The sequence below is a fragment of the Mus caroli genome, unplaced genomic scaffold (genome assembly GCF_978045245.1).
Source record: "Mus caroli unplaced genomic scaffold, Mus_caroli_1 scaffold_2, whole genome shotgun sequence".
NCBI lineage: Eukaryota > Metazoa > Chordata > Mammalia > Rodentia > Muridae > Mus > Mus caroli.
The window spans coordinates 86077520-86091685 of NW_028227257.1; positions in this window are offsets into that span (position 1 = coordinate 86077520).

Genomic DNA, 14166 nt, shown 5'->3' on the forward strand with positions numbered 1-14166 from the left:
ATTTCTACCTCTAGTAATGGGCTTTATGTGCTAGATTTTAAAATCCTTGAGCCTGGGCAAGTGCACAAGTCTTTTTAAAAGAAACATGGTTTACTTGCACAAAACCGATCAGTTTGAGAGATCATTAATGCTCTTGAAGTGGTTTTTGTGGGTGTGAAACAAATGGTGAGAATTTGAATTGGTCCCTCTTATTATAGTATTGAAATTAAGTCTACTTAATTTATCAAGTCATGTTCATGCCCTGATTTTATATACTTGTATCTATCAATAAACATTGTGATACTTGAAAAAAAATAAAAATATAAGCAAGCCATATGTATATGCAATTACTTGAAACTCATTTGCAGACAAGATATCCGAGGGTGAGAGGGTTGAATTCCAAGTTTACAGAAGCCCTGGAAGTCTTAGGGACAAAGCCAGGCTTCCTTCCCCCTTTCCGGTGTGACTATTGTCTATCTTTCAGACCAGGGGAAGGGGCCAGAGCTGATCTGAATGTATTTAGAATGAATCTTCTTAACGAGCTGTCAAGTTCAGTGGAATTGCCAGACCTGGCTTTAAAAACTTCCTGGTTTTTAGTACCTGAGCCTATAAAGATGATATACAAGCCACAGAGGATGCAGAGTGGCCATGGCGGGGTGAAAACGCAGACTGGGGGGAGTTAGACATGCAATGGAATTGGTGGAACAGGTGAAGCCATCCATCTGGGTCTTTTGGTTACACACCTGTCATTGCATCTGGAAACAAAGGAATGGCATGGAGAGAAGCCACGGGAAAAGAAGTTAGCAGCAAAGCAAAGCTTAACTCTGGAGCCCCCAGCCTTCTTCTTTTATAAACCTGGATCCTGCCTCTCTTAACCTTCCATCCTCACAACATCCCCAGCCTCTTCTGCATATCTGGTTCCCTTTTCTTAAGTCATTGCTTTCCTGGTTGCCTTGGGAGTCAGTGTTTTAGGACTCTGGGGAGCTTAGAATCATAAACAGTGGTGAGATAGCTTTATTTTATGAGAATCTGAGTCCTAGAGAAGAACCAACTCCAATATATTGTCCTGCCAGTCAGGGGCAGACTCAGGACTGAGTGTCTCAACTTCAGATGACTTGTTTCCCGGTACTCAGGAGGGAATTACGCCTTGCCAAAGGCTTGAAATACCACCAGCCTCTTGGATTATTAAAAGCCAAAACATAATAGATTCCAAATAACCTAGATCAGCACAGCCTACTAGAAATACAGTTTGAGTCATACGTGTCATTTAAAGTTTTCTAAGAGTAGCATTAGTGATGGCAAAAGCAGACAGGTAAAATTAATTTAAAATTTAATAAAACATTTTCTGCAACCTAATACACTCAAGATGCTATCAGATTAAGTTTAGTTTTCACCACTAATTTTAGTGGGAAATTGAAATAGAAATTAAATTTAAATGATTCCAGATTATCTGCTTTTTAGTTGACACCAATTTATTTACTCTCCCCTACCCTGTAATTTATCTGTAAGTTCTACTTTTTAAGGAACCGTTTTCTAACCTCCTTAATTCCAGTCTTAGAACAGAGTTGGCCTTTGGGGGGGCAGGGGGTCACCAAATATCTTACTTTTAGAACTTCACAAGAATCACTGAATACAGAGGAGACGGTAGCCTGCAGATGGAAAGGGTAATGAGCAATTAATCTTATCTACTTAGTGTCCTGGCTAGCACGGTAGCTTTGTGACCCATGATTCAGAGTTTCCTGAGTAGCCATAAGATTGATTCCACTCTGTATCTAGCAACGTTCAGAGTCTATTGTGCAACATTTCTCAAGTGATCCATCCTCCAGATTTCTATACATCCTCCAGTCCCTTCAAAGTGAAAAAAAAAAAAAATTCAGTTACGTACAGTTCTTTTTCTTCTCAGAGATGTTCTTATCCCTAAAGTAAGTGTTTTCAGTTTTGCTAATATATCCTAAAAAAATCATCAAAACATAAAAATTGGTCTAGGCACAGTTTACTTTCAACTTTAAACAAATTCTGCTGGGGCTTTGGGTTGGTTCTCCAATGAAGAGAGAAGAATGGCCTGGCTTGTTTGTAGAAATCACTGCTAGCCAGGCAATGGTGGCTCACGCCTTCAATCCCAGTACTTGGGAGGCAAAGGCAGGCGGATTTCTGAGTTTGAGGCCAGCCTGGTCTACAGAGTAAGTTCCAGGACATCCAGGGCTAGACAGAGAAACTCTGTCTCAAAGAAAGAAAGAAAGAAAGAAAGAGAGAGAGAGAGAGAGAGAGAGAGAGAGAGAGAGAGAGAGGGAGGGAGGGAGGGAGGGAGGGAGGGAGGGAGGGAGGGAGGGAGGGAGGGAGGAAGGAAGGAAGGAAGGAAGGAAGGAAGGAAGGAAGGAAGGAAGGAAGGAAGGAAGGAAGGAAGGAAGGGAAAAGAAAAGAAATCACTGCTTAATATTGGAGGGTGAATTAATTGCACTTATTTCATTGTCCCTGGTAAAAACTCAGAGTCAAATCAATGTACAGACTAAAAACTGTTTCTTAGATATAATATTGAGGTAATATAGAAGGTCCTCTTTTAATTTTTCATTTATTCATTTACTGAGTGTGTGTGTGTGTGTGTGAGAGAGAGAGGGAGAGGGAGAGGGAGAGGGAGGGGGAGGGGGAGGGAGAGGGAGAGGGAGAGGGAGAGGGAGAGGGAGAGAGAGAGAGAGAGAGAGAGAGAGAGAGAGAGAGAGAGAACACATGTATGGAGGTCAGAAGGGAACTTGCAGGAATCCATTCATCCATTCTCTCCTGCTGTGTTCATTCCTAGGACCCAATTCAAGAAATCAGACTTGGAGCAAACGCCTTTACTTACTGAGCTATCTTACTGACCCAAAAATATAGAACAAATTCAAATCAAAGGTCAAGTAGTGAACTAGACTGGGACATTTAGATACTGAATAGACGCTGTGTTCCATGTCTATCTGTTAATTTAAAATCGTAAAAACACCCAGGAGGCATTTAGTATCCTCTCCATATTTACTGAAAACAGTAATTCAGGCAAGCCTCCATCCTAAGATAGGTGCCTTTTAAGGACTTGGTAGGAACTCTCCTATCTTTGGAGGATCTGTGGACATCAACAAATTAAATCCTGTAAAATTGACCATTTATCATTCTTGTTGACTGGTTACCAGGAAAAAAAAAAGGGGACTGCTACAGATAAAATAAAATTATGTCCTTTTTAAAAATTTTCTTTGGTACCAGCTCTCTGGTGATCAAAGGGAAAGATCTTACTTGAGTCAGAGGGCGGTGATTGCTCAGCAAAGAATTCCATCCAGCACAGCTCCTGGACTCTCACACCACACACTTACACCTTTGCAGAACACTGATTTGGGTAGCGGGAATGGAGGAGAGGCTGACCGAGTGCTTCATTACCAGATTAAGCCCTGCAGACCGCACCAGACGCAGAGTGCTTGCTCCCTGCTTGATCCTCCAAGGTCTCACCGTACTCCAAAGGAAACACACACACACACACTCATTCACTTTTCCAATTCCATGCATAGCTGTGAACATCCAGTGTCATTAGCACCGGAGGAAAATGCCTTAGTCTTAAAGCAAGCAAACAATAGAGCATTAAGGCTTTCTCGCCTGCCTGAAAGAACATCTTTCTTTCCAGAAAGGAAAAGGAGTTGTGAGGAGAATGTCCTCTTCCCTTGAATGGATCCTTTCATGGAGCTTACCCACCTAAGACTGCAAATGGAGGAAGTGACAAAATGCAATTAAAATGGGATCTTCTGATTTCACTCACACCATTTGCAGAGGACCAAGGCGAATGGCTCTTAGATCTGTCCTCTCTAATGAATACACATTGTGAGCAAAAAGAGAAAGGAGGGCCATTTTAATTTAACACTGAGATTAGGGTACAAATGACACGGATACTCATGTGGGAAGAAATAAATCAGAGTGTTCCCTTGCCTTCCTATCATTCCTCTCCTCCCCCCACATGACTGCCTGGTCCAGAATCCAGGCTGTGGCTGCATTTGGAAGAGTAAAGGGATGTTAACTACATGATCAAGGAAGAGATGCTTTTGAGCTCCATTGGAGCATTGCCTAACAGCACTTTTCATCCTTCGAGGAAATCAAAGATCAGGTGAAAAGCAATCACCAGACCCTTTGCTTGCTTCCCGGAAGCTAATGGACCATTAGGGAAGCTGGTGCTTCCACCAATAGAGATGATACTGACAAAGATACTCATGAACTGCTGTCTGGAACCACAAACGTCTCCTCTTTAATACCTTGTTTGGGGTCTGGGGAAGTGACTCAGTTAAGGGGGTGCCTGCCATACAAGCATGAAGACTTGAGTTCAGATCCCTGGCCCCCACATAAAAAAACAGCTATGGTGGCATTCATCTGATCTGTAACCCTAGCATGTGGGAGATAAACAAATACAGAGATCCACAGCCAGACAATATGCAGAGAATGAGAGACCTTGGGATGGTCTCTCCTTAAATCCTTCCCCCAACCACCACCAGGGTTCAGGGAACTCTGTGGTAAAGGAGGCCCAAAGAGTGTGAGAGGCAGAGCAGCTGGAGGACACCAAGGAAGCAAGCTTTCTCAACACAACAGAAGCTACGCACATGAACTAACAGAGACTTGCAGCAGCCCACACACAGGACCTGCATGTGCCTGCTTCAGATGAGGTCCTAGAGCTGAAAGGAAAAGTAGACACATGCCCCTATCCCTAACCAAGAAGCACTCTCCAATTGATAACCACTTGCAATTGAAAATTTAGTTTTCGCCAAGAGAATCTTGCTGGGAAAACATACTACTATTAAGTGTAGGCCACATGCCCAATGCTAGATGATCCAAGAGTGAATGAATTCAAAAGCATCTTTGGAGGTTTCCTGTCTTATAGTGTCATCTCAGGGTAGCCTATGTATTTTACAGATACTGTGATCTAAAAGTTCAGAGGAAGAACAGGAATAGACAAAAATCTGGGAACGCCGTAGTATGGTTCCATGTGTGCTGTGGAGTGTGTCCAGATGTCCAGAGACACGACAGATAGAGCAAATAGGAAGAGATGAGTGACTAACAAGGACAGGGGACACCCTGGAACTCTACTATTTAGGGATGAGATGACCCAGTGCCCTTTGTGAAGCCCATGGCAGATGCAGTTGAATTGGTTTGAGATAATGGCTGGCTTTAAAAATAATATATTTACAGGCCGTGACTGTCTTGCACTGCAGCCGCTCTCATCTCAGGAATTTACTTGTTCTCTTTACTGTGTAAATAAAGCTTCCTGGTTCAACACCCGGCTGCCTGGGCAAAAACAAAAGACAGGAAAACATAAATATATATACACATGCTTCCATTATTCCTGGACAATGTCACAATGCCTAGTTTCTTTGAAGGACATAACTTGCGATGGCTATTTTCGTTTGTCAAATCGACTACATAGAGAACCAGCTAAAACCTAAGTGGGTGAGTATACCTGTGAGGGATTTTTTTTCCTTAACTAGATCACTTAAAGTGAGAAGACCCGCTTCTAATCTAGATCTTTTGAAGTAGAATGATACATCTTTAATCTGGACCACACATTCTACTGGAAGCCCATATAAAAGACATGAGAGAAGGAAGCTTTCTCTCTTCACCTTCTTACTCTTGCTTCTGCTGCAAGTCCATTCTCTCACTGACGTTACAGCTACTTCATTGAGATTCCAGTGTACACTGAAGACCAATGAGACATCCAGCCTTGTGGACTGAACAATAACTGGAGTCTTGGACCTTCCATTGCTGGACATCCATTGTTGAACTAGCTGAACAACAGCCTGTAAGCCATTCTAATAAAATCCCTATTCATTCATACATACATACATACATTCATATACATAATTATACATTCATACATTTATACATTCATACATGCATACATTCATACATTCATTCATGCATATATATATTCATACATATGTTTATACATTTATACACTCATATATACATACATACATATATAATACATACATATATTCTATCAGTTCTGTTCCTCTAGCCATGACTAATACATAACTATTTGTCACTTATCTTAGGTTGACAGTATTATTTTATCAAAATGTCCTGTGACATTTAACTAGCCCTGTGACTCTTAACTAGTAGATTAATTAAATATCTAAAATTATTATTTCTGGGAACTCCATTATCCTCTTCCTTTATCTTTATCATCATCATCATCATCATCATCATCCTACATGAAGAGTCTACAAACCATATATAGGCATTTGAGATTTGAACACAGGTCCTCGTGTTTGCACATCCAAAACTCTTCCCCAGATAGCCATCTCTCTGCTTCTGCTTCCTTTCTACTGAGGTATAAGTAGGACCTAAAAGGAAACTTCTACTATACTCCTGGACACAAAACTCACATTCAGTCTATGAAAAGAAGAAAATATTTGCCCATGATTTTAATATACCTTCAAAATATCTTTGGGAATGTATCTCAATCACTAAAGGCAGCAGGTTACTAGAATATACTATGTGGAAACACCCACAAACTTAATTCTTGACTCCTGATTCAGAAAACAAGTATTAAGCTCTCCAGAGGACCCAGTTTAAGTCCTAACAGAAGACTGAGGTTAGAAGCACCCATCTGTTTTAACCTCTTCCTTGGACAACACACTATCTAAGGTAATCGTCCCCCAAATTTTTCTCAACCTCTATTCAGATTCTTTGTATATCCAAAATGATTGTATTAGGCCTCTCTTTGAACTCGTCATTGGTTGATCAAAACAATAAATAATTTCAGTAATTTATGGTTTAAATATAAAATATTCACCACCAGATCATAGGTTGAAGGCTTAATCCCCAGACAGTGGTTCAACTCTGTGTAGAAATTTCAAAAAGTATATCTACCTGAAGGAGGTAGATTGCTAAGGATGTAGCTTTGAAGGGTATTTTGTGTATTTTTGTTGTTGTTGTTGTTGTTGGGTTTGGGGGGAGTTTTGGAGGGTTTTTTTGTTTTTTTTTTAATTTTTAATATTTTTATTACATATTTTCCTCAATTACATTTCCAATGCTATCCCAAAAGTCCCCCATAGCGCCCCCCACTTCCCTACCCACCCATTCCCATTCTTTTGGCCCTGGCATTCCCCTATATTGGGGCATATAAAGTTTGCAAGTCCAATGGGCCTCTCTTTCCATTGATGGCCGACTAGGCCATCTTTCGATACATATGCAGCTAGAGACAAGAGCTCCGGGGTTCTGGTTAGTACATCATGTTGTTCCAACAATAGGGTTGCAGATCCCTTTAGCTCCTTGGGTACTTTCTCTAGCTTCTCCATTGGGAGCCCTGTGATACATCCAATAGCTGACTGTGAGTATCCACTCCTGTGTTTGCTAGGCCCCGGCATCATCTCACAAGAGACAGCTATATTTGGGTCCTTTCAGCAAAATATTGCTAGTGTATGCAATGGTGTCAGCGTTTAGAAGCTGCTTATGGGATGGATCCCTGGATACGGCAGTCTCTAAATGGTCCATCCTTTCATCACAGCTACGAACTTTGTCTCTGTAACTCCTTCCCTGGGTGTTTTGTTCCCAATTCTAAGAAGGGGCACAGTGTCCACACTTTGGTCTTCATTCTTCTTGAGTTTCATGCGTTTAGCAAATTGTATCTTATATCTTGGGTATCCTAAGTTTTGGGCTAATATCCACTTATCAGTGAATACATATTGTGTGAGTTCTTTTGTGATTGTGTTACTTCACTCAAGATGATGCCCTCCAGGTCCATCCATTTGGCTAGGAATTTCATAAATTCATTCTTTTTAATAGCTGAGTAGTACTCCATTGTGTAAATGTACCATAATTTCTGTATCCATTCCTCTGTTGAGGGAAATCTGGGTTCTTTCCAGCTTCTGGCTATTATAAATAGGGCTGCTATGAACATAGTGGAGCATGTGTCCTTTTTACCGGTTGGGACATCTTCTGGATATATGCCCAGGAGAGGTATTGCTGGATCCTCCGGTAGTACTATGTCCAATTTTCTGAGGAACCGCCAGACTGATTTCCAGAGTGGTTGTACAAGCTTGCAATCCCACCAACAATGGAGGAGTGTTCCTCTTTCTCCACATCCTCGCCAGCATCTGCTGTCACCTGAATTTTTGATCTTAGCCATTCTGACTGGTGTGAGGTGGAATCTCAGGGTTGTTTTGATTTGCATTTCCCTGATGATTAAGGATGTTGAACATTTTTTCAGGTGCTTCTCTGCCATTCGGTATTCCTCAGGTGAGAATTCTTTGTTCAGTTCTGAGCCCCATTTTTTAATGGGGTTATTTGACTTTCTGGAGTCCACCTTCTTGAGTTCTTTATATATATTGGCTATTAGTCCCTTATCTGATTTAAGATAGGTGAAGATCCTTTCCCAATCTGTTGGTGGTTTTTTTTGTCTTATTGATGGTGTCTTTAGCCTTCCAGAAGCTTTGCAGTTTCATGAGGTCCCACTTGTCAATTCTCGATCTTACAGCACAAGCCATTACTGTTCTATTCAGGAATTTTTCCCCTGTGCCCATATCTTCAAGGCTTTTCCCCACTTTCTCCTCTATAAGTTTCAGTGTCTCTGGTTTTATGTGTAGTTCCTTGATCCACTTAGACAAGACCTTAGTACAAGGAGATAGGAATGGATCCATTCGCATTCTTCTACATGTTAACAACCAGTTGTGCCAGCACCATTTGTTGAAAATGCTGTCTTTCTTCCACTGGATGTTTTCAGCTCCCTTGTTGAAGATCAAGTGACCATAGGTGTGTGGGTTCATTTCTGGGTCTTCAATTCTATTCCATTGGTCTATTTGTCTGTCACTATACCAGTACCATGCAGTTTTTATCACAATTGCTCTGTAGTAGAGCTTTAGGTCCGGCATGGTATTCCACCAGAGGTTCTTTTATCCTTGAGAAGAGTTTTTGCTATCCTAGGTTTTTTGTTATTCCAGATAAATTTGCAGATTGCACTTTCTAATTCGTTGAAGAATTGATTGGGAATTTTGATGGGGATTGCATTGAATCTGTAGATTGCTTTTGGCAAGATAGCCATTTTTACAATGTTGATCCTGCCAATCCATGAGCATGGGAGATCTTTCCATCTTCTGAGATCTTCTAGAATTTCTTTCTTCAGAGACTTGAAGTTTTTATTATACAGATCTTTCACTTCCTTAGTTAGAGTCACGCCAAGATATTTTATATTCTTTGTGACTATTGAGAAGGGTGTTGTTTCCCTAATTTCTTTCTCAGCCTGTTTATTCTTTGTGTAGAGAAAGGCCATTGATTTGTTTGAGTTAATTTTATATCCAGCTACTTCACCGAAGCTGTTTATCAGGCTTAGGAGTTCTCTGGTGGAATTTTTAGGGTCACTTATATATACTATCATATCATCTGCAAAAAGTGATATTTTGACTTCATCTTTTCCAATTTGTATCCCTTTGATCTCCTTTTGTTGTCGAATTGCTCTGGCTAGGACTTCAAGTACAATGTTGAATAGGTATGGAGAAAGTGGACAGCCTTGTCTAGTCCCTGATTTTAGAGGGATTGCTTCAAGCTTCTGACCATTTACTTGATGTTGGCTAATGGTTTGCTGTAGATTGCTTTTATCATGTTTAGGTATGGGCCTTGAATTCCTGATCTTTCCAAGACTTTTATCATGAATGGGTGTTGGATCTTGTCAAATGCTTTTTCCACATCTAACGAGATGACCATGTGGTTTTTGTCTTTGAGTTTGTTTATATACTGGATTACGTTGATGGATTTCCGTATACTGAACCATCCCTGCATCCCTGGGATGAAACCTACTTGGTCAGGAGGAATGATTGTTTTGATGTGTTCTTGGATTCGGTTAGCAAGAACTTTATTGAGGATTTTTGCATCAATATTCATAAGGGATATTGGTCTGAAGTTTTCTATCTTTGTTGGGTCTTTTTGTGGTTTAGGTATCAGAGTAATTGTGGCTTCATAGAATGAGTTGGGTAGAGTACCTTCTGTTTCTATTTTGTGGAATAGTTTGTGAAGAACTGGGATTAGATCTTCTTTGAAGGTCTGATAGAACTCTGCACTAAACCCATCTGGTCCTGGGCTTTTTTTAGTTGGGAGACTATTAATGACTGCTTCTATTTCTTTGGGGGATATAGGGCTGTTTTTAGATCATTATCCTGATCTTGATTCAACTTTGGTACCTGGTATCTGTCTAGGAACTTCTCCATTTCATCCAGGTTCTCCAGTTTTGTTGAGTATAGCCTTTGGTAGAAGGATCTGATGGTGTTTTGGATGTCTTCAGGATCTGTTGTTATGTCTCCTTTTTCATTTCTGATTTTGTTTATTAGGATGCTTTCCCTGTGCCCTCTAGTGAGTCTGGCTAAGGGTTTATCTATCTTGTTGATTTTCTCAAAGAACCAGCTCCTTGATTGGTTGATTCTTTGAATAGTTCTTCTTGTTTCCACGTGGTTGATTTCGCCCCTGAGTTTGATTATTTCCTGCCGTCTACTCCTCTTGGGTGAATTTGCTTCCTTTTGTTCTAGTGCTTTTAGGTATGTTGTCAAGCTGCTAATGTGTGCTCTCTCTAGTTTCCTTTTGGAGGCACTCAGAGCTATGAGTTTTCCTCTTAGAAATGCTTTCATTGCGTCCCATAAGTTTGGGTATGTTGTGGCTTCATTTTCATTGAACTCTAAAAAGTCCTTAATTTCTTTCTTTATTCCTTCCTTGACCAAGGTATCATTGAGAAGAGTGTTGTTCAGTTTCCACGTGAAGGTTGGCTTTCTATTATTTATTTTGTTATTGAAGATCAGCCTTAGTCCATGGTGATCTGATAGGATGCATGGGACAATTTCAATATTTTTGTATCTGTTGAGGCCTGTTTTGTGACCAATTATGTGGTCAATTTTGGAGAAGGTACCATGAGGTGCTGAGAAGAAGGTATATCCTTTTGTTTTAGGATAGAATGTTCTGTAGATATCTGCCAGATCCATTTGATTCATAACTTCTGTTAGTTTCACTGTGTCCCTGTTTAGTTTCTGTTTCCACGATCTGTCCATTGGTGAAAGTGGTGTGTTGAAGTCTCCCACTATTATTGTATGAGGTGCAATGTGTGCTTTGAGATTTACTAAAGTTTCTTTAATGAATGTGGCTGCCTTTGTATTTGGAGCATAGATATTCAGGATTGATAGTTCCTCTTGGAGGATTTTACCTTTGATGAGTATGAAGTGTCCCTCCCTATCTTTTTTAATGACTTTGGGTTGGAAGTCAATCTTATCAGATATTAGAATGGCTACTCCAGCTTGTTTCTTCATACCATTTGCTTGGAAAATTGTTTTCCAGCCTTTCATTCTGAGGTAGTGTCTATCTTTTTCTCTGAGATGAGTTTCCTGTAAGCAGCAAAATGTTGGGTCTTGTTTGTGTAACCAGTTTGTTAGTCTATGTCTTTTTATCGGGGAGTTGAGTCCATTGATATTAAGAGATATTAAGGAAAAGTAATTGTTGTTTCCTGTTATTTTTGTTGTTAAAGTTGGCATTCTGTTCTTGTGGCTGTCTTCTTTTAGGTTTGTTGAGGGATTACCTTCTTGTTGTTTCTAGGGCGTGGTTCCTGTCCTTGTATTGGTTTTTTCTGATATTATCCTTTGAAGGGCTGGATTCGTGGAGAGATAATGTGTGAATTTGGTTTTGTCGTGGAATACTTTGGTTTCTCCATCTATGTTAATTGAGAGTTTGGCTGGGTATAGTAGCCTGGGCTGGAATTTGTGTTCTTTTAGTGTCTGTATAACATCCATCCAGGATCTTCTGGCTTTCATAGTCTCTGGTGAAAAATCTGGTGTAATTCTGATAGGCTTGCCTTTATATGTTACTTGGCCTTTTTCTCTTACTGCTTTTAGTATTCTATCTTTATTTAGAGCATTTGTTGTTCTGATTATTATGTGTCAGGAAGTATTTCTTTTCTGGTCCAGTCTATTTGGAGTTCTGTAGGCTTCTTGTATGTTCATGGGCATCTCTTTCTTTAGATTTGGGAAGTTTTCTTCTATAATTTTGTTGAAGATGTTTGCTGGTCCTTTGAGTTGAAAATCTTCATTCTCATCCACTCCTATTATCCGTAGGTTTGGTCTTCTCATTGTGTCCTGTATTTCTTGGATGGTTTGAGTTAGGATCTTTTTGCATTTTACATTTTCCTTGATTGTTGTGCCGATGTTCTCTATGGAATCTTCTGCACCTGAGATTCTCTCTTCCATCTCTTGTATTCTGTTGCTGATGCTGGTATCTATGGTTCCAGATTTCTTTCCTAGGGTTTCTATCTCCAGTGTTGCCTCATTTTGGGTTTTCTTTATTGTGTCTACTTCCCTTTTTAGGTCTAGTATGGTTTTGTTCATTTCCATCATCTGTTTGGATGTGTTTTCCTGTTTTTCATTAAGGACTTCTACCTGTTTGATTAGGTTATCCTGTTTTTCTTTAAGGATTTGTAACTCTTTAGCAGTGTTCTCCTGCAATTCTTTAAGGGATTTTTGTGCTTCCTCTTTAATGTCTTCTACCTGTTCAGCAGTGTTCTCCTGTATTTCTTTAAGTGTGTTATTAAAGTCCTTCTTGAAGTCCTCTACCATCATCAGGAGATATGCTTTTAGATCCATGACTAGCTTTTCCGGTGTGTTGGGGTGGCCTGGACTGGGTGAAGTGGGAGTGCTGGGTTCTGATGATGGTGAGTGGTCTTGGTTTCTGTTAGTAAGATTATTACGTTTACCTTTCGCCATCTGGTAATCTCTGGGGTTAGTTGTTGTCGTTGTCACTGTTTAAAGATTGGAGCAGAAGCTGTGTTCCACTCACCAGCAGTCTCAAAATCCTGTGGCGGGGGTCGTGGGTAGCTGGCGAGTGTCAGCCGACCCTGCGCTCTAGCTATCCCGGTGCTGGTCTGGCTGGATGAGGCCTGTGGCCCTACTCAGGCCGGTTTCTGCTTCCCTAACTAATGCTGTCTCAGGTCCCTCGCACAATTGGTTTGGAGCAGAGGCTGTGTTCCACTCACCAGAAGTCTTAAGATCCTGTGGCGGGTGTTGTGGGTAGCTGGCGAGTGTCAGCCGACCCTGCGCCCTAGCTACCCCGTTGCTTTTCTGACCGGAAGAGGCTTGTGGCCCTACTCAGGCCGGATTTCTGCCTCCCCAACCAAAGCAGTCTCAGGTCCTGCGTGATTGGACTGGAGCAGAAGCTGTGTTCCACTCACCAGCAGTCTCAAAATCCTGTGGCAGGGGTCGTGGGTAGCTGGCGGGTGTCAGCCGACCCTGGGCTCTAGCTACCCCGGTGCTGGTCCGGCCGGATGAGGCCTGTGGCCGGTTTTTTTGTTTTTGTTTTTGGTTTGTTTGTTTGTTTTGTTCTATTTTGGTTTGTTGTAGACAAGGTCCAATTAGTTCTTCTTGCAGGAACATTGACTGATCTTTTCGATTTGCTCTTGTGCAGGTAATCATAGCTTCACTGAGTTCATACATGCAGTGGTCATGCCATGTCCAGAAGACAACATTTCATTGCACGCCTCACTTTTTCTGGCTCTCTCACTCTTACCCCTCTTCTGTGATGTTCCCTCAGTGTTGGCAGGAGTAGGAGGTAGATATAAATGCCCCACGTAGGACTGAGCACTAAACAGTCACTTACTCTAAGCACTGTAACCATTTCTGAGTCACTGTATTCACTGACACTCACTACAGGAAGAAGTCTCTCTGACCAAGGCTAGGAGCAGCACTAATCTATGGTTATAAACATAAATCTTTAGGAAGATCTTTGGAAACACTCCTAATTCTCAGAATAACCATGGCAACGTTCTCCTACTAGGGCCTATAACCTACTGACCTGTGGGCTTTTGCCTGAGTTTATGATATCAGGCATGAATTCCCACCTCAAAGACAATCAGTGGGATGCAGATCCAATCAGAAAGCAATTTATTACCCCTCTAACCTTTATGCCAATATTGAAGCACGTCGTCTGGGAGAAAGATTGACCTGTGTTCAACCTCTTAAAGTCTATCTTGACCTCCTGTCTCCCTTCCTGCTTCCTGGCCACTCTGGGGCACGCAACTTTGCTTCCACATGCTCCATTGAATTACTGTGATGATCTGACTTACTACTACCCAGAAATGATGTTTCTGGCTCACTCCAGCCTGAAACCATGAGTAATCTTTCCTCCTCTTAAAATGTTTCTCTAGGGCATTAACTAAAACATGAACTGAAA